The sequence below is a fragment of the Megascapheus bottae genome, chromosome 13, assembly GCF_031878675.1.
Source record: "Megascapheus bottae isolate mThoBot1 chromosome 13, mThoBot2.hap1, whole genome shotgun sequence".
NCBI classification, from domain to species: Eukaryota; Metazoa; Chordata; class Mammalia; order Rodentia; family Geomyidae; genus Megascapheus; species Megascapheus bottae.
This window is the reverse complement of record NC_143521.1, coordinates 54,615,395-54,640,471: the sequence shown is the minus strand read 5'-3', so window position 1 is coordinate 54,640,471 and position 25,077 is coordinate 54,615,395. Positions and strand designations below refer to the sequence as shown.

Here is a 25,077-nt window from a genome sequence, read left to right as displayed (position 1 = left end):
CTGTTCTTTAAACATCACCGAAGCCTTTTTACAAGAACAGGACCTGAGATGTGCAAGTGCCACAGTATTTACTTGTGGAAAACTAAAATACTAAGCTATTAGTACTGCTAATTATATATCTAGTTCATCATAATTTTGAAGCCAGAAAACTTTCCTAATTCAATAAGAATAAGAACAAGTCATGACACTGTGGAAAATCCCCAATGAAATTTCTATACAGTTCAAAATACAAGAAGTTGTGTTATAAAATTCAGTTCACATTTGCCTTTTCTAATAGAATTGCCTACCACTGCTTAATCAAAGGAAAACATTTAGCCACAAGCATTTATTGAACATCTATTATATGCCAGACACTATAGTAAGCCATGAAACACAATATGGAAAATATACAATCCATTCCTTCAAAAAGCTACTGCCAATATTTAAGAAGGATGAAGAAAGGCCATTAAGAATTATGAAAATTATTTTAAGAAACTGATCCTCTCACAAATGAGAGAATAGGTATAAAAAAAAGGCACAGTACTTCCCTACAAAGCTATTCCCATGTAGGATTCAGGGAGCAACATTCAGAGAACTTCACTGGTGTCTGGCATGATCTAAATGTATCCTCCCAAGTTCTTCTGTTAAAACTTATCTGCCCAGGTGATAGTGTCAAAAGGTATGAGGACTTTGTGGATGCAACTGAATCGTGAGGACTGAGCTTTCAAGGATAAGATCAGAATTATTACAAAAGTGTCTGAAGGAGCAGGGGTTTGGTCTCTTCTGCTCTTCTGCTAGGAGAAGACAGTGTAATCAAGGTGCCATCTTGGAAGGAGAGGCAGAGCTCTGACAGCACATATACCAGTGACCTGATCTTGTGGTTCTCACACTTCAGAACTGAGAAATGGATCTGTTTATAAACAACTCCATTTCAGAGATTTTGCTATGGCAATACTAATAAAGTAAGACACCTGAGCAATTCATCCTAAGTAAGACAGACAAAAATGAAGATGTACTTTTATTTCTTCAATACTTAGACACATTCCTAAATTATTATTAATACATCTATCATACCAATAGTAATAAAACTTTTCTGTTAAAATTTCCTTACCTTCCTTAATCACATAACTTTTCTAGACCTTATCTTTTATTTTTGAACAAAGAATTAAAATTTGACACAAGAACAACAATCAGAAAAATGAAATTTGAACTATCATAACTTAAAGATGACAATTAACATTTGGTGTACCTCTTTTTCAATGTCTAAGCAACAGAAAGATAACGGAATTAATATGTACAATTTCATTTCCTTCAACAATAGCATATTTAATCTTGTGCCTATTTCAGATGATATCCATTTTATTAATCCATCCTTCAACAAATATTTGGATACCTATTATGGCAAGGCATTGTCATGAACATGAGAGGTATAACAATGAGTAGCTAGGATTATAGAACCCTAAGACGTGAGCAATGTGGTTTCAGAGTCAGCCCAAGCAAAATACCAACACTCCATCTTCAATCCAAAAAAAAAGATGAACTGAAGGTGTAATTCAAGTGTAGGGGCCACCTATGAGTGAAAAACCCAAGCACAGCAAGAGGTTCTGAATTCAAGACCTGGAACGCATGCACACACTCAGAAAAACCCTTAAAACATGCTAATGAATCTGATGTAGGATGTGAAGGACACAGAGAAGTAGAAATACTTGAAAGTATTCATTCCAGATCTTAAATGAGTTAAAGTGTTACAGATTTTATTCCAGCACCACATTCTGTTGGAAGGTACTGAGCAGAAGATTGGCATTTGAGAACAACTACAGTTCTCCAACCATATATGGTGACTAAAAACAAGGGGCCCGTGATCAAAAAGAATAAAACAAGGAGAGATTATAATGACAGAACATGAAATGCAAGACAGAAAAGGAGACTGAAGGAAACATTTTTAAATTGGTAAGATCCACTGATTTTTTAAGGTCTGGTATGAATTTAGACTTTGGCATTGGGGAATTACAGGAAGAGACTAGAGATAATAGAGATCTTGATGTGTGAAAGTAATATTTCTATTGGAGTTAAAGTGTAGAAATGAGGTAAAAATTAGGCCTAGAAATAACTGTGGGTCAGTTTTCTGAATGTTGATTCCCCGATGCTACCAAGGTTCTTGAGAAAATTCTCTTCTGCATTAAATAAACTCTTGTAATCCATTGCTTAACATACTTAGAACAGAACCTGGTTTGCATTTGCTTGTTGTTCCAAATGCATGGTGCTCTAACAAAAAGATTGTTTTGTTTTTGCTTGCCTTAGTTTTCAACTCCTTTTATTAAAAAAAAAATGTTGTGGCTTAAGCTAATTTAGAAATTGTGACTAAAGGGTCATGCGCTTTCTGTTCTGTACATGTGATGTGACCAAGATGTATTCTGTCCTTATCTAGAAGATAAAATGTAAGTGAACCAAAGAAAGGAAGGAAGGAGGGAAGGAAGGAAGGAAGGAAGGGAGGGAGGGAGGGAGGGAGGGAGGGAGGGAGGGAGGGAGGGAGGGAAAGAGAATGAAGAGGAAGAGAAAGGGAAAGAGGGAGGGAGGGAGGAGGGAAAAAAGGAAGGTGGGAGGGAGAGAAAAAAAAGAACTAGATAAAACACAATTGAACCTTAAAAAAAAAAAAAAAGAACTGAGTTCATGATTACTGCATGATTTAAGAAAATGGTGGTCAAAAGAATTAAGATTACCCAATACAAACATAGAAATAACCAAGAAGCATGACAGCAATAGTAATAGTCAGACTAGGACCTACAGTCCAAATCCTCAAGAAATTCTAGGCGATGACTTGGGGTTGGTTAGTTGATACCTCCTATAAATCTAATTAGCAGGAGTCATTAGATGATGGTTTGATAATCAGATCTAAGGAAGCTCAAAGAAGATGAAGGAGAATGATCTGGAAATATTGTACAAGAGGCTCCACATCCAAACCCTGTAGTCATAATGGTAGCGAAAATGTAATCGAATTCACCACTTAAAGAGCTAGAAGACAGCACAGTCTTTATAGGTGTGCCAAGGCTCCAACCAGCAAGACATTTTCTATTTCTCTGAAGGACAGATTGCAAATATAGGAATTCTACTAACGTTGTCTACTGTAAACTACCAAAAATCCAGTGTCAAAAGATAACTAAAGAAACTAATGTAAAAAGAAGAAAGAATTGTACCTGATAAGAAACCAATAATAAGAATTAGGAGACCAAATAATTTCAGCTAAAAATAACAATACAATTTTACGTAGGTGTTGATAGCTCACTCTGTAATCTTATTCAGAAGGCTAAGATCTAGAGGATAGCACATCAAAGCCAACTCAGGCGAAATGTCCAGAAGACTCCATTTACAACTAAGCAGCAAAAAGCCAGGCTGACGATGTGGCTCAAGTAGTAGAATGACAGCAATGAGCAAAAAATTCCTATCAGAAGCCGGGTGTGTGGCTCACACCTGTAATCCTAGCTATTCAGGAGGCTAAGATCTGAGGATCCCGGTTCAAAGCCAGCCGGGGCATTAAAGTTCATGACATTCTTATCTCCAATTAACCACTAGAAAACCGGAAGTAGCACTGTTGCTCAAGGGGTAGGGTGGTAGCCTTGAGTTGAAAAGCTCAGGGACAATGACCAGGCCCAGAGTTCAAGCCCCATGACCAACAACAACAACAACAAAAAAGTCAAATCAGAGACAGACCTCAAGTCAAGAACTAGTATGAAGATCATCATTCTAAGAAATAACATGAATAATTTTCATTTAATTGTTTTTAAAATATGCCAGCAAAAGTACATTGCAGTGCTCCATGGAATATTAAAAATCCAGTAAGATTTTCTCAGAAATAAAGCTAATAGGTTACAAAACATTAGGTTACCTTAAAGATCTTTTTAAATATTTGTGTATAGCTGTGGGGGAAAAAAACTGATCCATTTTACTAAAATGGGAAGAAATGCCAATGAAAAAAGCAATGTTTACCTTTCGGACTGGCAAAGATGAGGGAAATGAGAATCTGTACCAATTACAAGAGCTGCTATTGGCTTTTTGAGAAACCATTTGGAAATATGTTTTAATATTATAAAATTTTAGTGTGACCAAATAGCACATCGTGGAAGGGTTTAGGTAAAGAAAACATGGGATGTATAAGAATTATAAATCAGGATACTAACAGAGTTTCTTTTAGAATAAATAATACTAGAACTAATATAAAGTACTTGAAGTAGTTACACAGTTCAACTACAGTACAATTACATAACACAATACCCTGGGAAGTATAAGTAACAGATTAAAGACTATGAAGTGAAATTTGTAATTATACAAAATGTTAAATTTAGAGTAGAACACTGCACATACAGTAAAATTGTAAGAGTTTTCTATGTATAAGTGTACATTCCAGTAAGTACATAAATAACAAAAAGATACTCAAATTTTTAAATAATTTTTCAATTAAAATAAAGAGGAATCAAATTAAAAAAAAAAACTGATAGCTTTGCTTTTGTCCCAGCATTTCAAGGATGTATAAATGGTGGGCATTGTAGAGAGACAACATCTCCCTCTGGCACACAGGGTAGGTTTATTTTTTGTCTAACATAATAAAGGTGGTATCTCCTTCCAGAGCAAAGATGATGGATTGTATACAAAAAGTCCCATATGAGAAATAACTTTTCTCACAACTTCTCAACTGTTTGTATTAAACGTAAAAGAAACTTAGGCTGAATATACCTGTGGTCAATTACTCATTGACTTATTTGGGGAGGAAGCAGGTCATAATAGTAAAGAATGCACTTCCCCAACAGAGTGTAAGTACACATTCCCTTTTCTCCAAATCCTCACCACCACTGGTCCCTCCTCTTTCTCTGTCTCCTATAACCCCCCCCTCCCATACTGAGCATTTAACTCAGAATAGAGCTCTTGATAAGCAAGCACTCCAACCACTTAAGCCATGCCCCCAGCCCTTTTGTTTTCAGATGGCTAATCTCCCCAGGGTTGGCTTCTAGCTGTGACATTCCTCAAATTACAGATACACATTTCCACTCTGGGCATAGTACCTGTTACCACTTCTCTCAATAATACAAATGTATTGCATTTTTGAAAACTGCTGGGAGTAGATTTCAATTCAGGCACGCCATAAAAATGTCAGGTAACAGCTTCTCTATATTTTTACTTTTGAGTATCTATCATATTCTCACAAGTCCCTTCTGCCATATTACAAAGTGGTTGTTTTCTTTGGAGTCTGAGCCATACCATCTGACCTTGTCATCCTGAAAAATGGTTAGATAATAAAACTTTTCAAGATGTAGACTATCTCAGGTCCTTTATATTTTGAGATGGCAATGTAAAATTGACTAATGCAATATCTATTTAACCTTTTTGTAAAGTTGTTACAAAGCTTCCTTTTTCCAAACTTATACTTTGCGAAACTTTGTTTTTATAATGAATCACCATAAAAGCTGAAATGAATTTATTTAACTTTTTTGTTTTTCATAAACTCAGTTGACTACCAATCTCTTAGCCTTTAAATAACAAAAATACTTACTTGAAAAAGAAAAAAAATGTCAGGTAATACATATGCTAATTACTTCAATTTAGCCATTCCACTACAGGTAGGTAGGTAGACAGACATCATATATATATATATATATATATATATATATATGTGTATATATATATTATCAATTAAAATAATCGGAAAAATAGTTTTTAAATGAAAAAAATAGCACAACTTCCTAGCTTTGATTTCCTCAATGTTACTGTCTGTGGCACTTTGGGTAAATCACTTAATCTCTTTTTCTGTTTTTTCTGAACAAAATGTGGACAATAACAGTACTGACCTCATAAGGCTAATGGAATAGATAAGGCCCCTATAAAGCAAATACAGCAATATTTAGGCACATAATAAGGTCCACATATGTAACAGGCTCTCAGGACAGCTAGTGCTGTCATAACTTGTCCACATATTCAGTTGTCAACTATTTCCCTGGCATTTTTAAGTGCTAAATGCTGGGTCACAGGTTAAAAACAAAACATCCTATAAAATGCTGAGACCAAAAGCTCTGTATTCGACAAGGAGAAAAGAAATTTCCAAAATTGCTTAGAGTGACAGAAAACACCACACTTCAACCAACTACTAAAAAGGAAAAATTATTCCAATGACATTGAGGGTAGACAAGATGTACATAGTCTACAAAGAAAATCTGAACAAAAGCATCTGAAAGAAACTGAGTTGGTCCTTAATGTTGCTGTCCCTTGATTATCTCACATTATTACAGTATTTCACCTCGTTATCTGATATATTGTATATATGCGTATTTGGTTATTTGAAATAGGATAAGGAAGGGGGAAAACAAGATGAGGGGCAGGGTGGGGGAGGGAAATGGGGACCAAGACATGAGAAAGGGTATCAATGTTTGTGAAGTAATGTACCTTTTATCTGGTGAATATAATGTAACCCTTCTAATAATTACAATTAAAAATATACAAAAAAAAAAGAAACTGACCTGGTGGGTTCAGCAAGGGCTAAGCAGGACAGTTCTGTACAACATGCTAAACTGTTTATATATACACAGAAAGCCATCTATGTAGCTACATTTTTCACCATCTTATTTCACATATTCCAGTTAAATTCTGATCAAATTAAGTTTTTCAAAGAAAAAGGGCATCAGCTATAATAATGATAACTCAATTCTTTGATAAGGAGTCTATAAAATTCTAAATAGCCATTATTATTTTTTAAACTGAACTGTAACATGGCTGGCTATTTATGTGTAATACTTCAAGAGTATTAATTAATAGCAAAAAATCATAAAATGAGCCTATAACCATTATAGACGAATTATCAATATGCTTTGCCTTTGAAGCACTACATAAAGTCCTTTACAAAGTACTTGCAGCTAAACATATCAGCTGCGAAGTATAATGTTTAAAAATAATCAATCATGATTAGCCCAAACATGACAAGTAAAATCCCCCAATAATGTATTAAATCTGATTTACATGGAACTTAAAATGTATATATTTTGACTTTTAAAACACATACACTAGTGCTAATAAGCCAATGACATAACTTCATTTTTAAGTTCTATTTACTTACTGTCATTAGAATTCCTTCAGAATCTTCACTGTACCTACCTACAGCATGAATACTTGTGAAAAATGCTGTTAAATGGAATTTTTTAATTAAACATATGGCTAAGGGCTGGTGGCTTAGGCCTATAATCCTAGCTACTCAAGAGCTGAGATCTAAGGATCTCAGTTTGAAACAAGCCATGGTAGGAAAATCCCTAAGACTCTTATTTCCAATTAATTAATCACACAAAAAAAATGGGAGGAAGGAAGGGAGGGAGGGAGGGAGGGAGGGAGGAAGGGAGGGGAGGAATTAGAAGAGGAAAAGGAAAAGGAAGAGGAGGAGAACAGAAGACAAAAGATGAAGAAGAAAATGAAGATGAGGCCAAACGCGGTGGCTCACACCTATAATCCTAGCTACTCAAGAGGCTGAAATCTGAGGATCCACTGTTCAAAGCCAATCCAGCACTGAAGACCTTGAGACTCTGGTCTCCAGTTAACCACTAGAAAACAGGAAGTGGCGCTGTTGCTCAAGAGGTAGGGTGGTAGCCTTGAGCTGAAAAGCTCAGAGACTGTGCCCAGGTCCACAGTTCAAACACCATGACTGACAAAAAAAAAAAAAAAAAAAAAGAATGAAAGAAGAACACAAAGAAGCAGCAGCAGCAGCAGCAACAGTAGTAGTAGTAGAGTAGTAGTAGTAGTAATACTAGTGGTGGTGGTGGTAGTAGTGGTGGTGGTAGTAGTAGCACTAGAAGCGGTGGTGGTGGTGGTGGTGGCGGTAGTAGCAGTAGTAATAGTAGAAGAGCTGTGCTCGAGTGCCAGCCTTAAGCAAAAACGAGCTCAGGGAGCAGTCGTTTAGGCCCTGAGTCCAAGCCCCACAACTGGTATTAAATTAAAAAAAAAAAAAAAAACTAAACATATAAAATGTTTATAATCAGTTACCAATCAGACTAAATTATGTAAAATTTCAGACTGTGAAATAGATTACATCATCCCTATATTGTTTTTATAGTAGCTTCTATCTCGGCATGCTGTAAGAACATCTGCTATAAAGTATATGACTTTTCACTCACATCAGAATGTTACTTCATGGTTCCAAAAAAGGAAAATAGATGATGTTAATTAATTATATAATTAATGTCTACTCACTGTCCATGGAAAGAAAACATTAAGAATATTAGCCATCTTGCTCCTTAGCCTATATATAACAGCAGGAACTAAAATTCTTAGTGAAATGTTTGTAACTTAAAAGAAGTAAAAGCAAAATATAAATACAGCACTTGTACAGATTTTCACAGTAATTTTTAGGTTATCAAGGAAACATCTAGAGTGTTGATCTGGTTATACTCAATTCAAACAAACTACTTGTCACATTAACTACCTCCAGGAAGTTACTCCAAACACAAAATAAACTGTTTATGCCCCTACTCAGATAGATAACATGACAGATTGTTATTAGTTGAAGACAGATGAAATACATTAATTTGATTGTGAGCATGTGTTTAATTTTACCCTGCCATGTACACTCTCTAATGCTGTCTTTCTATGATGACATAGTAAATCATGCCATATTAGAAGAATTGCTAATGTAAAAAAAATACAAAATTACCAAAACTTGACCTTGATTTTGCAGATTCCTAAACCAACTCTTTCAAAAATAACTGCCTACATACCACTGCATTCCACAAACAGATAAAGGAAAAGGTTGGCATTCAAGAAATTATTTTAATTTCTAGTATACATTTAGAGACTTCTGTGAAGTTTCCCATTTGTCCTTTATCAAATGTCTCTTCCCTCCTCTTCCCACCTTCTACTGGGTTAATAAGGATACCTACCATGCATGTTACTAACAATCCTCTTAGGATTTGCCTTTATAGTATTTCGTGACTTTTTGAGAAACATATTAATATCTTATGAAATCAATTACACTTGTGATAAATAAGTACATCATTGTTTCAATTATGCTTATTTGCTTTTGTGTTATATTTAGCTAAAAACAAAACTAAATGAATGAAAAATAGACAATCACAAAGTACTTGTTGAGTACAGAAGTCTAAGTGTTTTTAATAAATTCAAAAAGTGTCTAAAATAGTATTTATTGCTTCATTTTTACAGGAATACAACATGGGAATGGAACTCAATTGTTTCACAACATGATAACAAAAAATCTTATAAACAGGTTAAAACACAAAAGAATACCCATACATAATTGCATTTGTATGAAATTCTAAAATGGCACAACTAAATAATAGTAATGACACAGGTTATATAAGCAAAAAGAAAAGATCAAGATGAAGGATAAAGTTACCTTGGGGAGAAGAGATTGCATAAAGGCAGGAACCAGAACACACCGTCAGGGAACTGGCACTTTCTATTATCTGACCTTGAAAAATCGCTTGAAATTATACTCATTTTTTACATTCTTCTCTATGTGTATTTCATTACATTACAATTTTCTCCTGAAATTATAATGCATGACATTCTTCTCTTAAAATCTAATTTTTCATATGGCCATAAGAAAAGGTGACTTGCAAAAACATTTATAGTTTTCATCATTTTCCTGAAGACTACTATTAATCCTTGATCACATTCTTTTGACCTACCTATATAGGTCATGAACTCAACTATTTGTTACCTGATCCTCATTTCATTGCTTCTTTTAGCCTCAAGACTTGCCTAATCAATTTACATTGTGTTCACATTTGTATGACATACAAAAATCCACATACTAAACTTTAAGAATTCAGAGCAGATAATAATGAATAATACTCTTAGTAGAGAAAAACAAGAGCAACCAGAACTAAGAGGAGAAAGAAATACGAGTATGTAACAATCCCTATTATTTTCTCAGCTAAGTGTTGTTAGTTATCAAAATCCCTCTGGTGACAATGTATAACAGTTCCTATAATCTTAGTTAAAAACAGTAATGGCCAGGTGCCAGTGGCTCATACCTATAATCCTAGGTATTCAGGAGGCTGAGATCTGGGGATTGCAGTTCAAAGCCAGCCTGGGCACAAAACAAAAGTCCTAGAGACACTTATCTCCAATTAACCACCAGAAAATCAGAAGTGGCTCAAAATAGTAAAGCACACTGGCCCAGAGTTCAAGCCCATGACAAATAAGAGGGGGTGGGGAGGAGGGAAGGAAAAAGGGAGGGAGGACGGGAGGAAGAGAGGAAGCAAGAAAAACAATAATGGAACAAAACGAGAGCATAGCACCATCTAATAAGTAACATTTTTTTGTATTTGTGGTTGACCACAATTTTGCTGCTGAATGTAACATTCATGAACAAATTATGAAATTAGTATTTGTCCATATACCAAAAGCTTAAAGAAACTGGAAAATTAATCATTTTTCCTCTTATTTTAATTCATGTGCAATAGGCAATTTCACCTTAACATAGGTTTATTAGAAAAGTTTTTTAGATAAATATAATTAGTCTAAGTTTGCATATACTACTCACACAGAGGCTTGCACCAAAAAAAAAAAAAAAAAGTGTTGTCATACCTAGGGTCTGAGTTCAGGGCCTTGCACCTGATAGGTAGGTAGGCACCCTACCACTTGATCTATATTCCAGCCCTTTGTGCTTTAGTATTCTCCAAGTAGAGTTAAAACGGTGTTGACCACTGTACCAATGCTCACATTACTCCTCTGCTAAAAATAAATAAATACATTAGTGATTCATTATAGATGTTATGATTCAAACTCCTTAAAATACTTTCTCAGCTCTTCCTGCCACATCTGTGATAAAATAGTCCTCTTAGAATGAGTAACAGTGGCCATAGAAAATTCACTTCTACTACATACACTTGCTGTAGTAACGTCTGTGATATAAACATTGAAGATGGATGTGTTCTTAATTCACCTAATAAATATTCATGAGCACCCAGAAAAAAAATAGTCCTCTTATATCACAAACTATTTCCCAACTTCTGAAGGTTTATTCATTCTTGTTCTCCTTTCTAAGCTGCCCTTTCTCACTTCATTTTTTTTTTTTTGGTAGTCATGGGGCTTGAACTCAGGACCTAAGCACTGTTCTTGGGCTTTTTTCAAGGATAACACTGACACTTGAGCCACAGCACTACTTCCAGCTTTTTCTATGTATGTGGTACTGAGGAATCAAACCCGAGTCTTCATGCATGCTAGGCAAGCACTCTCACCACTAGACCAAACTCCCGTCCCCCTCACTTCAATTTTGTTTGTTTGTTTTGTGCCAGTAGTAAGCCTGGTAGTAAGCCTGGTCACTGACACTTTGCTCAAAGCTGGCATTCTACCACTTGATCCACAGTTCCACCTTTGGCTTTTATTGAAGAGTCTCATAGACTTCCCTGAACAGGCAAGCTAGCCAGTATTTAGTGAGATCATCAGCTCATCAGATTTGTCTTCTGAGCAGCTAGGATTACAGATATGAACCACTGGTGTCCAACCTCACACCTGTTACCACACATTCCTGCACATTCCTTAAAATTCTATTTATTGTCTCTGTTAAGTCTTCCATGGGCACTTTCATTGTAAAGCTCCCTTTGCAGAAAATACATCTCTCAAAGACAATACTATCATAGTGCTCTCCTACTACTGTACAGAAGACTACATATTATACATATATATATACTGTACTCATAAACTGCTCTTTTAAATGGCAACTACTTTGTACATCTATGTAAAAATAAAAGCTGGGAGCAGTGGCTTACGCCTGTAATCCTAGCTACTCAGGAGGCTGAGATCTGAGGATCACTGTTTAAAGCCAGCCTGGGTACTGAAGAACATGAGACTCTATCTCCAATTAATCACTAAAAAAACGGGAAATAGAGCTGTAGCTTAAGGGGTAGGGAGATAGCCTTGTGCTGAAGAGCTCAGGGACAGTGTCCAGGCCCAGAGTTCAAGCCCCATGACCTAGAAAAAAAAGTGAGTAAAATAAAAACACTGAATGTGAACAACAGTTTACAATACCAAACAGCCAAATTTTAACAGGTAGTTATACATTTGAAATAATAAAAATGTACTTTAATTAAATTAATTTTGGAAAAAATTCCAATAAAGCTATGGTCATTCTTAATTACAAAACATCCTTAGATTTTATTATTTAACTGTAAAGTAACCGAGAAGATGACACTAAGGTAATACATCAATAAGCCAAGAACCAAGTAAACAATACAATTTTCAAAAAAAGTCTTTATATTCCAAATCTCTTTGCAATAAAGAAAAATCCACTCTGGAATGATCTAAGACTAAACAAAATATAATCAACTTCCATCTATTTTTATTTTTAAAAAATAGAATGGTGATCAGTAAACTTTAGTACTTAAAAAAAGAAGAAATCTTAAACAGGAAATTTTAATTTCAAATCTTAAAAATATTCTCCACTGCAAAGCATTCAGCTTGTGGGAACAACGTATTAACAGATCAAATTATAACTCTAAGGATATAAATGGTAGTGATGGGAAGAAGTTGGAACAAAGAAGAAAACAAAATTATATCAACCATCTTTGGTACTCAGTTCTAACCCCCCCCCCCTCAAAAAAAAATTCCCTCAGGACCTAAAACAGTAAGTTCAGTTATTAAGTTGTATCACAATAACCTGTTTTTCACTCATTTTCAGATACTTGCCATTCTGTTACTAAAGTAGTTACCTTCAAAAACAATATACTTTTTGGTTAACCATATAGAAAATTCTGAAATAGGACTTGAGATTTAGTGTATTTGTTTTTGTTTTTACTCTACATTCAGGTATTCATTTTCAAAAGATTCCATGTTTTTGTACTGAGTATCTCTATCTATTAACAAGAATTTAAATTCGTTACTTTCATAACTGGCCTGTGCATAAAGACTAAAAATGTTCTGACTTAGGAAACATACAGCCAAAACCTCACTCCAAATATATCTGACTTAAAAAACCGGCAGTACTACTTTAACTGGGGTACACTGCTAAATGATACACTCTAACTTTGAAATAAATTCAAATATTTTTAAAATAAAACCCCAAAAATACATTTCATGAATGTGGTATGAGTAATGAAACTGAAAAAATACACAAAATGAATCTATACCTAAGAGAAGCACAAAAAAGGGGAGGGGGTACTGGTGCCTCATATCTGTAATCCTAGTTTCTCAAGAAGATGAGATCTGATGACTGAGGTTCAAAGCTAGCCTGGGCAGGAAAAAATCTGTAAGACTCTACCTTCAATTAATCAGCACAAAAGCCAGACTGGGAGGTAAGGCTCAAGTAGAGTGTTACCTAAGAACACATACAAAATCTAAAAGAGAAGGAACCAATAATGATTGTAAGGTGATTCTAAAGATCCCAGCAGGCTGAGATCTGAGGATTGCAGTTCCCCAAAAAAATCTTATCTCCTACCCCTCAGAAAATAATTGGATCAAGAAGATGTGGTACTTATACACAATGGAATTCTATGCTGCCATCAGCATAGAATGACATTGGCCCATTAATAAAGAAATGCAAAGACTTGGAAAAAATCATAATTACGTGAAGTAAGCCAGACCCAAAGGAACATAGGCTCAATGGTTTCCCTCATTTGTAATAATTAGTACACACCTAGGACTCTCCTAGCAAAGGATTACAACTGCACAAAACCTAGATATATAAGGCCATACAGGATGAGATCTAAATGAAAGGATTTCTAGGATATGGAAACAGAGCTTTATCTTGTGTGGTTGTTGTTCTTAAAGTTATTTCTCTTCTCTTTATTTTTTTTTTGCCCTTATGGTTAATCTCATATTGTTACTCTATCTGACTTTGTTACCTGGTATATTATATATACGATTGTTTATTTGAAATAGGAAAGTAAAGAGGGAAACAAGATGATTGGGAGGGGCTGCTGGGGGAGGGAAATAGAGATAAAAACACAAGGAGTATCAATGTGAGAGAAGTAATGCACCTACTGCCTGGCAAATGTAACTGTAAACCCTCTATACATTACTCCGATAATAAAAAATAAAATGAAAAAAAAAATCTTATCTCCAAGCTGGGTGAGGTGGCTCATGGCCTGCAATACTAGCTACTCAGGAGGCTGAGATCTGAGGGTCAAGGTTCAAAGCCAGTCTGGGCATTCATTACTATCAGCAAGCAAATTTCTCCCATAGGCAAAAGCAAACTCAATTTTCAAACTTCTGGAACATGGCCGTGCTCCTCTCCCATTTCCATGTTTACTTTACACAAGATTCTCAGGAACCATTCATTTACCGTTTCCAATCTGGCAGGTGTGTGTGTGTGTGTGTGTGTGTGTGTGTGTGTGTGTGTGTGTGTGTGTGTGTGTGTGTGTGTGTGTGTGTGTGTGTGTGTGTGTGTGTGTGTGTGTGTGTGTGTGTGTGTGTGTGTGTGTGTGTGTGTGTGTGTGTGTGTGTGTGTGTGTGTGTGTTGTTTTGTTTTGCTTTGTTTTTTGCCAGTCCTGGGGCCTGAATTCAGGGCCTGAACACGGTCCTTGGGCTTTCCTCAAGGCTAGTAGTACTCTACCACTTGAGCCACAGCACCACTTCTATCTTTTTCTATGTATGTGGTACCAAGGATCGAACCCAGGTCTTCATGCATGCCATGGCAAACTTCCAGCCCATGTGTGTGTACGTGTGTGTGTGCACTTTCTTTTTTTTTTCTATTTCCTTTTCTTTCCTTCCTTCTTTCTTGTTTTGATGTGTGTGCATGTGCTGAGATGTAACCCAGGGAGCTAAACATGCTTAAGTTAATATAACTTTAATGTTAATCACTTCACCAAAATTACTCAAATGGCAAAAAAAATTATGAAATCCATTAGTAAAAATTCAAATGTTTAAAAATTACAAGTAATACCAGGCACCGGTGTCTCACACTTACAATCCTAGCTACTCAAAGGACTGAAATACCTTTTATTTGTTTTATTTTATTTATTTTTTTTTTGTGGGTCATGGGGCTTGAACTCGGTCTTCTGAGTGCTGTCCCTAAGCTCTTCAGCTCAAGGCTACCACCTTGCCCTTGAGCCAAGCCCCACTTCTTATTTTCTAGAGGTTAACTGGAGCTAAGAGTCTCAGGTCCTTTTGTGCCTGGGCTGGCTTTGAACCTTAATCCTCAGACCTCAGCCTCCTGAGTAGCTAGGATTACAGGCGTGAGCCACCTCTACCCTAGTCACTGAGACTCTTATCTCCAATTAACTACCAGAAAACCGGAAGTGATGCTGTGGCTCAAGTGGTAGAGCACTAGTCTTGAACTGTAGAGCTCAGGGACAGTGCCCAGGTCCAGAGTCCAAGCCCTACAACTGAAAAGAAAAAAAAAAAAAGAAGAAGAAAGAAACATGCCTGTTATATAATACTGCTATGTGATAGTTACTATTCTCTTTCCAATTTTATCTTCATATCCTGTCTTCTGAATCTGATAAATACATTTTTTCTTTCTAAGAGCTTTTTTTATGTGTTAAGAATCAAACCTAAGGTCTCAGGCATGCTAAGTAAATACTCTATATTCTACCACTATTACCACCAACCTGCATATATTTTTCTCCTATGAAGATTCAAATATCACAAGCTGAAAAGTTTTTTGAATATCTTTGAAGTATATGTGGGCTATACTTGGTTTTTGGAAATGAAACCTCCTTTTACAGTTTAAAAGCACAGTTTCTGAAAATGGTTTAAAGTCAATTGACAGGCATAAAATAATTCTGATACTCAATCGCGATTATGAGAGCTGCTGTGCTATTGCCATGAATTTCCATCTCAAGTTTATTTTGCTATGTAGACATGTGTCTAATAAAAAAAAGATGCTGCATAAACCATCATTTGAGTTTGAATGTGCTTCTGTTTTAGGCTGAGGCATAAATGTTATTTCTGGCTGTGTTCTTCATATTTAGTTCCTCTTACAACAAATGGAAAGCTCTTAATTGTACCTAAGGGAATAGTTAATCCACAGTGGACATATGGTGGACAAAAGCTAAGTATAGTAAATGAAATAAAATTATAAATGGTAAACATGTGAATGCCTACAAAATCTGGCAGCTATGAAAGATAAAGTATTTGAGAATGATACATTTTGTGTGAAGCATAATTCTTTTTTGCCATATTGACAGTGTATGTATATATACAAAAATCTGATTAAAAGATGTGCCCTTAAGTTACATTTGAAACCTTAGTTAAGTTCAAAATGTGACTTTGAGGCCAACAATAGAAACTGATGATCTCACATTTGTAAAAAGTGATTGCTCTTTTGATTGGGGGCAGTTAATTAGCACTAACCCAGAACGGCCCTTGAGCTTTATGGATTTGAGCATTATATATGGTTGCACTGCTCCAGCAAAAGGTTAAGTATTAATGGAAAATGGTCACAGCCCTTTTACTTAAAGAAAACACGTTACTTGTAAGTTTTCTTTTGATTTTACTTTTACAGTTACATTGAATGTCTTCATTCATTTAGCCATCCATAAAGCAAATATTGTTGCACATGCAATGGATAATAAGTCTTTTTAAGACTACTTGTGTGGTATGTCACAGACCATTAACTACAAGTAACCACCTGACTTGAGGGGAGCCTGGAAGCATCATTATAGTGAAGTAAGCTTTTATTTAGGTATTACTGCAACACACTGATTTATAGAAATGTCAGATTGCTACTGTGGAAATACGTTCTCATTATCATTTAGGGAATGGTAGAAATTAACTGCTGTAGACTATAACAGAGATCTATTGCTAACAATGGAAAAATAAGAATACTATTATGGCCTGCATTTTGTTCAGTGATTCTTTTGAAGAATTATTACATAATTCATTAAGCTAAATTAATTTTTAGAATGATTTCTATATATGTATTGAAGACATATTCTAAGTTCTCTATCACTTAAAGTATCTTTAAGCAGTATAAAAAAGGAATGCCAAACATAAGCAGCCAGGTGATAGTGACTGAGCTCTGAGAATCACAGTTCAAAGCTAGCCCTGATAGGAAAGCCCATGAGACTCTTATCAACAATTAAACACCAGAAAACAAAAGTGGCTCTGTGGCTCAAAGTGACAGAAAGCTATTCTTGAACAAAAAAGAGCTTAGGGACAGAGCCCAGGCCCACAGTTCAAGGCCCACAATCGGGGGTGAGGGGGGGTAAGGATCCACAATCAACACTTAAATCACCAAGTTCTGTGAGGGCATGAACATACTTCATGAATACTGCTTTCCAAAACCTCAGTCCTGTTGAAGAAGTCTTATAATGTACCAAACATGTTCATCTTATTTTAGAGAATAGATCCAGAGTCCTTTCACACACTTTTATCTCCAAAGAACTCATTCTAGAGTTTGCTAAAATAGGAACTCCACTTAAATATTTCAGTGTTTGTTTGCAAGTTACTGGCAGGTTAGAAAAACTAAATGAATGAAAAATATTAGAGCCTATGTTATCTTGCTAGCACATGCGAGCAAAGTATATTAGATGAGATGGATTAAGCAACATAAATGTACTTCCACACAGTTCCAAAATCAGTGTTCTGATAGTGGAGATGGTTTCCTTTTGAGGCTTCGCTGGCTTTGTAGATGACTGGCTTCTGCCTCTGTCCTCTTGTTGTCTTTTGTGTCATAATCTCTTACAAGGACATAAGCATAATGGTTGAGCACCCCTTCTGAAGACTTCATTTTATCCTAATTACCTCTTCAAATACATTCACCTTTAAAAGTACTAGATGTATGGATCTTAACATATGAACTGAGGTGGGAGGAGTGTGTGTAACAGAACTCAGATCTTAACAGAGCCATTGTAATTTAATGTATTATAAATAAATCTCCCCAAGCACTGGTGGCTTACGCCTTTATTCCCAGTTATCCTGGAAACTGAGATCTGAGAATCCTAGTTTGAAGCAAGTCTCGGCAGGAAAGTCCATAAGACTCTTATTGCTAATTACCCCAAAAATCAGAAGCGGGGCTGTGGCTCAAAGTGACAAGAGTGCTAGCCTTGAGCACAAAAGCCCAGGGACAGTGTCCAGGATCTTAGTTCAAGCCCCATAACAAGAAAAAGGGAGGAAGGTAGAGAAGGAGGGAGGGGAAGAAAGGGAAAAGAACGAAGGGATAGAGGGAAAGGAAGGGAAGAAAAAGAAATTTCAAGGAATTGCAGAATAAATCTTCAAACTTAGTATTTATTAATGAGGAAACCAAAATTAGAGTGCTTTGAAAACATGAAACATAAAATGTTTACCTAAACTTTAAACATTTATTGAATGAAAATGAGCTTCATGTGATTAATCAGATTAAAATTTTAAGTATCGTTTTACTTTCGGTAGGATAAAAATGCATATAGCATGCAAATTAAGAATACATCTAAAACAATGGTATCTCCCCATTCAAAAAAAAAAAAAAGAAAAAGAAAGCCAAAGGAAACCTGACTGTATGACTTACAAAAATACTTTATATGATGTTTAGAAGCAGATTTTAATTCTCTTGAAACAATGTTTTTCTTCTAATACTTTTTCTCAAATTGGATATATTAAAAAAGACTTAAGAAATATCACCTTTAAATAATTTTTGAAAGGTAACAGCTTAAGGTTACTGTTCAAGAAGCAACTGGGCACATAAAAAAAGTCATCGTATTTTTTAGTTATCTTTAAGTAGTTGGGTACAACATGCTAGTTTAGGAGTACACTATATCTTGATCAATGCTACTACCCCTTTTGCCATTCTCCATTTTTCCCAGCCCTACCCATCCCCTCAATTTTGTACATGGACTATTATGACTGCATTCACACACTCTTCCTGTGTACTTTCTCCCCTTGACCACCCCACCTCTGACTCCTCAAGTTCTAGCTTCTTGGGGTTTACTTTGTTAGACAATTGTTCAAAGAGCTATATCACTAGAATTTGTTTCTATATACCATACTTTAGATACTGTGATATGTCTGTCTGTGTGTATCTAAGCATAGGACCTCATATGTATATTTAGAAACTAGATCTTCCACATGTGAAAGGAAACATATCTTTTGTCTCTCTAGGCCTGGAAGTTCACATAACATTATTTCTACCTCCATCCATTTTTAATAAGTTTAAATTAAAGTAGTATTACTAGAATCTACATACTTCTTATATTCAAAATTTTTATAATATTTTTCTTGTTGCCCAAGTAGACTGTCCTAGAGAAATTTTTCAGATGCAACAAGCAGTCAGGGCACACTTGATGTGTTTGATCAGTTGTGTTCTGTGCTACCAATAACAAAGTTTGATGGTATGAAGTTAACTTGTATTTTTATATGCTTCCTAAACAGAAAGAATAAAGCCAGAAGTCTGTTCTTAGAGCTACTTGGAAGGCAACAATCAAGGGATCATTGTTGGAGAACAGCAGAGTATAAAAATGTGTGAGACTTCATCTAAACCACACCACAAAGAAAGAAGAATGGCTAGCAAAGTGGACACACCTGCCATCCCAGTCACACAAGGAGGAGCAAGGAAGAGAATCACAATCTGGACTGTCTTCGGGCATAAAGCAAAACCTTATCTCAAAAATAACCATACAAGAAGAGCCCTCGTAGCTCATATTTGTAATCCTGGCTACATAGGAGACTGAAAACTGAGGATTACAGTTCAAAGCATGTCCAGGCAGAAAAGTCCATGAGACTCTTATCTCTAATTATCCAACAAAAACCTGAAAGTGGAGGTGTGACTCAAATGGTAGAGCATTGGTCTTCAGTAAAAAGTGGTAAGGGAACCTTTGTTTCTTTGGAAATGGCTTATTTCATTTATTATTTCCTTATGAATGGTAAAACATCATTCTTTGTAATACATGAGTAAAAATCCATTGTGTATATATGTCACATTTCCTTGATCCATTCATCTATGAAGGAGCATCTAGGCTGATTCCATAGAATAGTGCTGCAATGAACAAGGTTGTACTGGTGGCGTTACTATAACCACATTTGTATTCTATTGGATAAATGCCCAGGAGCGGGATTGCTAGGCCATAGGGTAGTTCTATGTTTAGTTTTTTGAGGAATCTCCACACTGCTTTCCACAGTGGTTGAACAGCTTATATTCCCACCAACAGTGTATTAAAGTTTCCTTTTGGCTGCCTAAGAGGTTACAGATGAATTAACTGATGAATAATAGACTCTATGGAAAGCTCAAATAGTACAGGTACCTGATATATTGTATACAAGTTTGTCTGTACTGACCTGCTACCACTAATTCTAACATTTTTCTCTATACCAAAAGCAAACGTTGTAGCCATTCAAAATTACTTACCTTTCACTTCTCTTCTCCTCTTCCTAATCCCTAACCTGACTTCTTTGTAGATTTACCTGTCATAGATATTTCACAAAATTGATCCATGAACTATGTGACCTTCTGTTTGTGGCTTTCATTTACAATAGCATCTTGAAGGATTCATGTTTGAAGCATGCATTTATACTTCATTTATTTTTATGCCAAATGACATTCTATTGCATATATAACTTACTATAGTTTATCCACTGATTAGTTGATAGATATTCAGTGTGTTTCTACTTTTGCTAGGATAAAAATCCATATACCATGCATTACATGGTAACTCTCAGGTGAATTTTTTTATTGTCAGGGTAATTTATAGAGGGGTTACACTTACTGTCGCCAGATAGTAGGTGCATTACTTTTCACACATTGATGTCCCTTCTCATGTTTTTGTCCCCATTTCCTGCCCCCCACTCCCTCCTAATCATCTTGTTTCCCCCACCCCTTTCGTTTTCAGGTGAATTTTTTTTTTTTTTTTTGCCAGTCCTGGGCTTGAGCTCAGGGCCTGAGCACTGTCCTTGGACTTTCTCAAGGCTAGAGCTCTACCGCTTGAGCCTCAGCACCACTTCCAGCTTTTTTCTATGTATGTGGTACCGAGGAATCGAACCCGGGTCTTCATGCATGCTAGGCAAGCACTTTAACCACTAGGCCAAACTCCCGGCCCCTCAGGTGAATTTTTGAGGGAACTGCCCAACTTCAATTTTTCAAGGATTGCCCAACTGTCTTCCACGGCAGCTGTGCCATTTCTACCAGTAATGGTAGATTATTAATAATGGCTACCAGCTGGAATTTTTCCCATCTTGATAAGAATTGTAAGTTATTCCATTCTTCTACCTTCTACCTATGAAGTAGTATCACATTGCAGTTTGCATTTTCTTAACAATGTAGTTATGGGCTTGGAGTCTGGCCTAGTGGTAGAGTGCTTGCCTAGCATGCACAAAGACCCAGGTTCAATTCCTCAGAACCACATACATAGAAAAAAAGCCGGAAGTGGTGCTGAGGCTCAAGTGGTAGAGCTCTGGCCTAGAGAAAGTCCAAGGACAGTGCTCAAGGCCAGGACTGGCAAAAAAAACAACAACAACAATGTAGTTATATATCTCTTATTAAACTTTGTGACTGTATGTCTTCTTTGGTGAAATACATATTCAAGTACTTTGCTAATTATTAAATGGGTTGTCTGTTTATTGTTGAGTTTTAAGTATTTCATATAGGATATCAAAAACAGTAGATATATAACATAAATATCTCCTCTTATTACTACAGATTATCTTCATTTCTGCAATACGTATAGATGAGCAAAAGTTTTAATCTTATAAAAACAGATTCAATTCAATCCCAAAAAAATCCATACATAAGAAACCATACACACCAGAAGTAATGCTGAGCAAAGAGAGACATATGGAAGGTATAACAATACTGAAAATCAAAATATATTATGGAGCCATGGGAACAAAAGCAGCATGGTACTGGCACAAAAACAAATACAAAGACCAATGGAACAGAACAGAACAGAACAGAACAGAACAGAACGCTCACGAATTAAACACACCATTATGGTCACCTGACCTAGAACAACACCAAAAACTCCCGGCCCAACATGTTTTTGATTATTTATGGAAATTATATCTAAAAGACATACATGAACGTATGTATACATATGTATATGTATGTATATACATAGAACTATAAGGCCAAGGATAACATGGGAAAAGGAGATAGAGAATGAGACTAATGGAGGGTGAATATAAAAGACATTATGTTTATGTACAAAGATGGCATAAGGAATCTCACTGAAACCTGTTGAATAAGGGGTTAGAGGAGATGGAGACTGAAAGAACTATAGAGAGTATTATGACTAAAATGGAATAACACATGTGAAATACCATGGTGAAATATAATGATATAATTAATATACATTTAAAAAAAAAAGAATGACCAAAAAAAAATAATAAAACCGTTGGGGCCAGGAGTTTGGCCTAGTGGTAGAGTGCTAGCCTAGCATGCACGAAAACCCAGGTTCAAATCCTCGGTACCACATACATAGAAAAAAAGCCAGAAGTGGTGCTGTGGCTCAAGTGATAGAGCTTTATCCTTGAGAAAGCCCAAGGACAGTGCTTAGACCCTGAGTTTAAGGCCCAGGACTAGCAAAAAAAAATAAAAAAATAAAACCCAACTGAGGGTAGAGATGGGGAATGAATGTACTTTATATACATATATGAAAATAAAACAATGAAACCTGTTGAAATTATTCTAAGAAGCAGGAGAGAGATGAAAGAGTGATGGAGAAGGTTACTTTAGTCAGGGTATATTGTATTGGTTTATTCATTTGTGGGGATGTCATCACGAAATCCTCTTTGTACTAGTAACACATTAATAAAAATCTTAATAAAATATTAAGTAAACAAAATCCTCAACAATAAATTTAACCAAGAAGTTAAAAGACTAGAATGTTGAAACTATTATAAAAAAAACTAATGAAAAAGTCACCGTGAAAATGTCTAAGTATAGATATCATCCAACGTAATCTACAGATTCAGTGTAATCCCCCTCAAAAATAAACTGGCAAGGATCATGATTTCACCTTTCTTCAATAATCACATTTTTTAAGTTTCAAAATATTTAGAACTATTAGGAAGGAATCTACCTAGGAGTCTATCTCAGTCATTTTCTACTTTTTGTTATTTTGTCTGTTTGTTGTGGGGAGGGGAGGTTTTCAGTCCTGAGGCTTGAACTTAGGGCCTGGGCACTGTCCTTGGACACTTTTTGCTTAAAACTAGCACTCTTCCACTTGAGCCACAGCACCATTTCTGGCCTTTTATGTGTTACCAAGGAATCAAACCCAGGGCTTCTTGCATGCTAGGTGAGCACTCTCCCACAAGGCTACATTCCCAGCCCCAATTTCTACTTGTTCACAGACCTCACTTGTATAAATAATTTAGGAAATTGGAAGGTGCTCACAAACTTTTCATGTTCTACCTTCTCAATCAGAATCATTGCAATACATGACAGGAGAAACTGAATGACTCATTCAAATCTGTTTTAAAAGCAAAAAGTTCACTTTTATAAGGGCATGCCATAACCCCTTCTTCCAAGCTTACAAACAGAACTAAAAGAACCCTCATCCACATTCATTTCAGCTGTTCTCTTTTACAGCATTACCTGTGTGTTTCGGATTCTTTCACTGCCTGCTATTTCCTTTGTCTCTCTTGAACTAATTTTTTAACTTTCACCCTCACCACACCAAATAATCTCCTTGCCCAGGTCACCATTAATTACTTCTACAAGGCTGAATCTAATAACAGTTCTCAGTCTTTATCTATTGATTACTCTCTTCTTCTTAAGATACCCATGTGTTTGGCTTCCTGTGCACTTCAGTCTTTCACACTTTCCTCCCACCTCCACAGGCAAAATTTCCATCTTTTCTCTCCACTTGTCTCTTCAAATCTTCAAACTAAAAACATGAGCATAATACCATCTTTAAACCCCTTTATTTTGTATACACAGTCCTTTGGTAAAAATCATATAGGCTCCTGGCTTTAAATGTCATTCACATCCTACTCACCACATCGTGCCCTAATTTCCAGGTTATTATATCCAGTCTGACAGCTCCCATCAATATTTAAGAAGCACAGCAAGCTTGGTATGTCAAGTTAAACTTCTGATCCTGAGCTTATTCCTCCCATGTTCTTACTCATCTCAGCATTTCAAGATGATAATATGGGCTTTTCTTAATCTCCTCTTTTCTTGATCTCCTCCCCCACCAATGTATGATAACATTTAGAAGCACAAAAGCCAACTACCTTCACTGCTTTCACCCTGGTCCATGCCACCATTATTTCTCACCTGGATGACAGCAATGCTTCTTAATGAGTCCTCCAACTTCTACTCTTACCCACCATAATATAGCTTCAAAACACGAGTTGTACTAATCCTTTTCACCTGGAAGTTAACTCACTTCCCTTTACTCAAGATCCTCAACGGCTTTCCATCTTACTCTATGCAAAAGCCAAAGTCTACAAGCCAAGCCATAGACTACAGATCTTTCTTAATCCATCTTCTTCCTAGACCCTGCCCTTTTTGTAGCTTTTATTTCCATCTGTTATTCAAGCCTTTTCCTACCTTTCTCTTCTTATCCTTTCTTCTCTTCTCCCCGCTTTCCTCTCCCTTTACATTTGTACTCACATCATCACTCACTTTCTCTAATTGCCCTATTTCTAATAATAACTCCCAAACTTTCGATTTCTTCCTTTCCTGCTTACTTTGCTCTACAATTTTTATTATCATTTGACATGTATTCCATTTATCTCCTATCAATCGCCTGTCTTCCCCCATGAGAATATGATGATAGTAAAAATTTACATGTTTTAATAGGTCTATTATTTTATTAACAATCAAGTTATTCTAAAATTCAAAATCAGACTTTATAATGCAAACAAAAACAAGGTGCATTATGTTTTCAAAACTAATAAAAACAGGGGCTGGGAGTTTGGCCTAGTGGTAGAGTGCTTGCCTAGCCTGCACGAATACCTGGGTTCGATTCCTCAGTAACACATACATAGAAAAAAGCTGGAAATGGTGCTGAGGCTCAAGTGGTAGAGCTCTAGCCTTGAGAAAGTCCAAGGACAGTGCTCAGAGCCTGAGCCCAAGCCCAAGACTGGCAAAAAAAAAAACTAATAAAAACAAAACTAAAAGATCCTTAATATTTACGAGGCTAATTATGACACTATTAATATGGTTTGAGGTAAGTTATCTAAAAAAGTAACTATGAAAGAATAAAATAACAACAGCGGGCCAGGAGTATGGCCTAGTGGTAGAGCCTGTCTAGC

General features: G+C 36.0%; 1 protein-coding gene across 7 annotated transcripts in view; it reads right to left on the bottom strand.

Annotated features, from left to right (window-relative positions):
* Rab28 (RAB28, member RAS oncogene family) overlaps positions 1-25,077 on the bottom strand; it is a 72,039-nt gene that overhangs the window by 23,004 nt on the left and 23,958 nt on the right. The window lies entirely within an intron of this gene.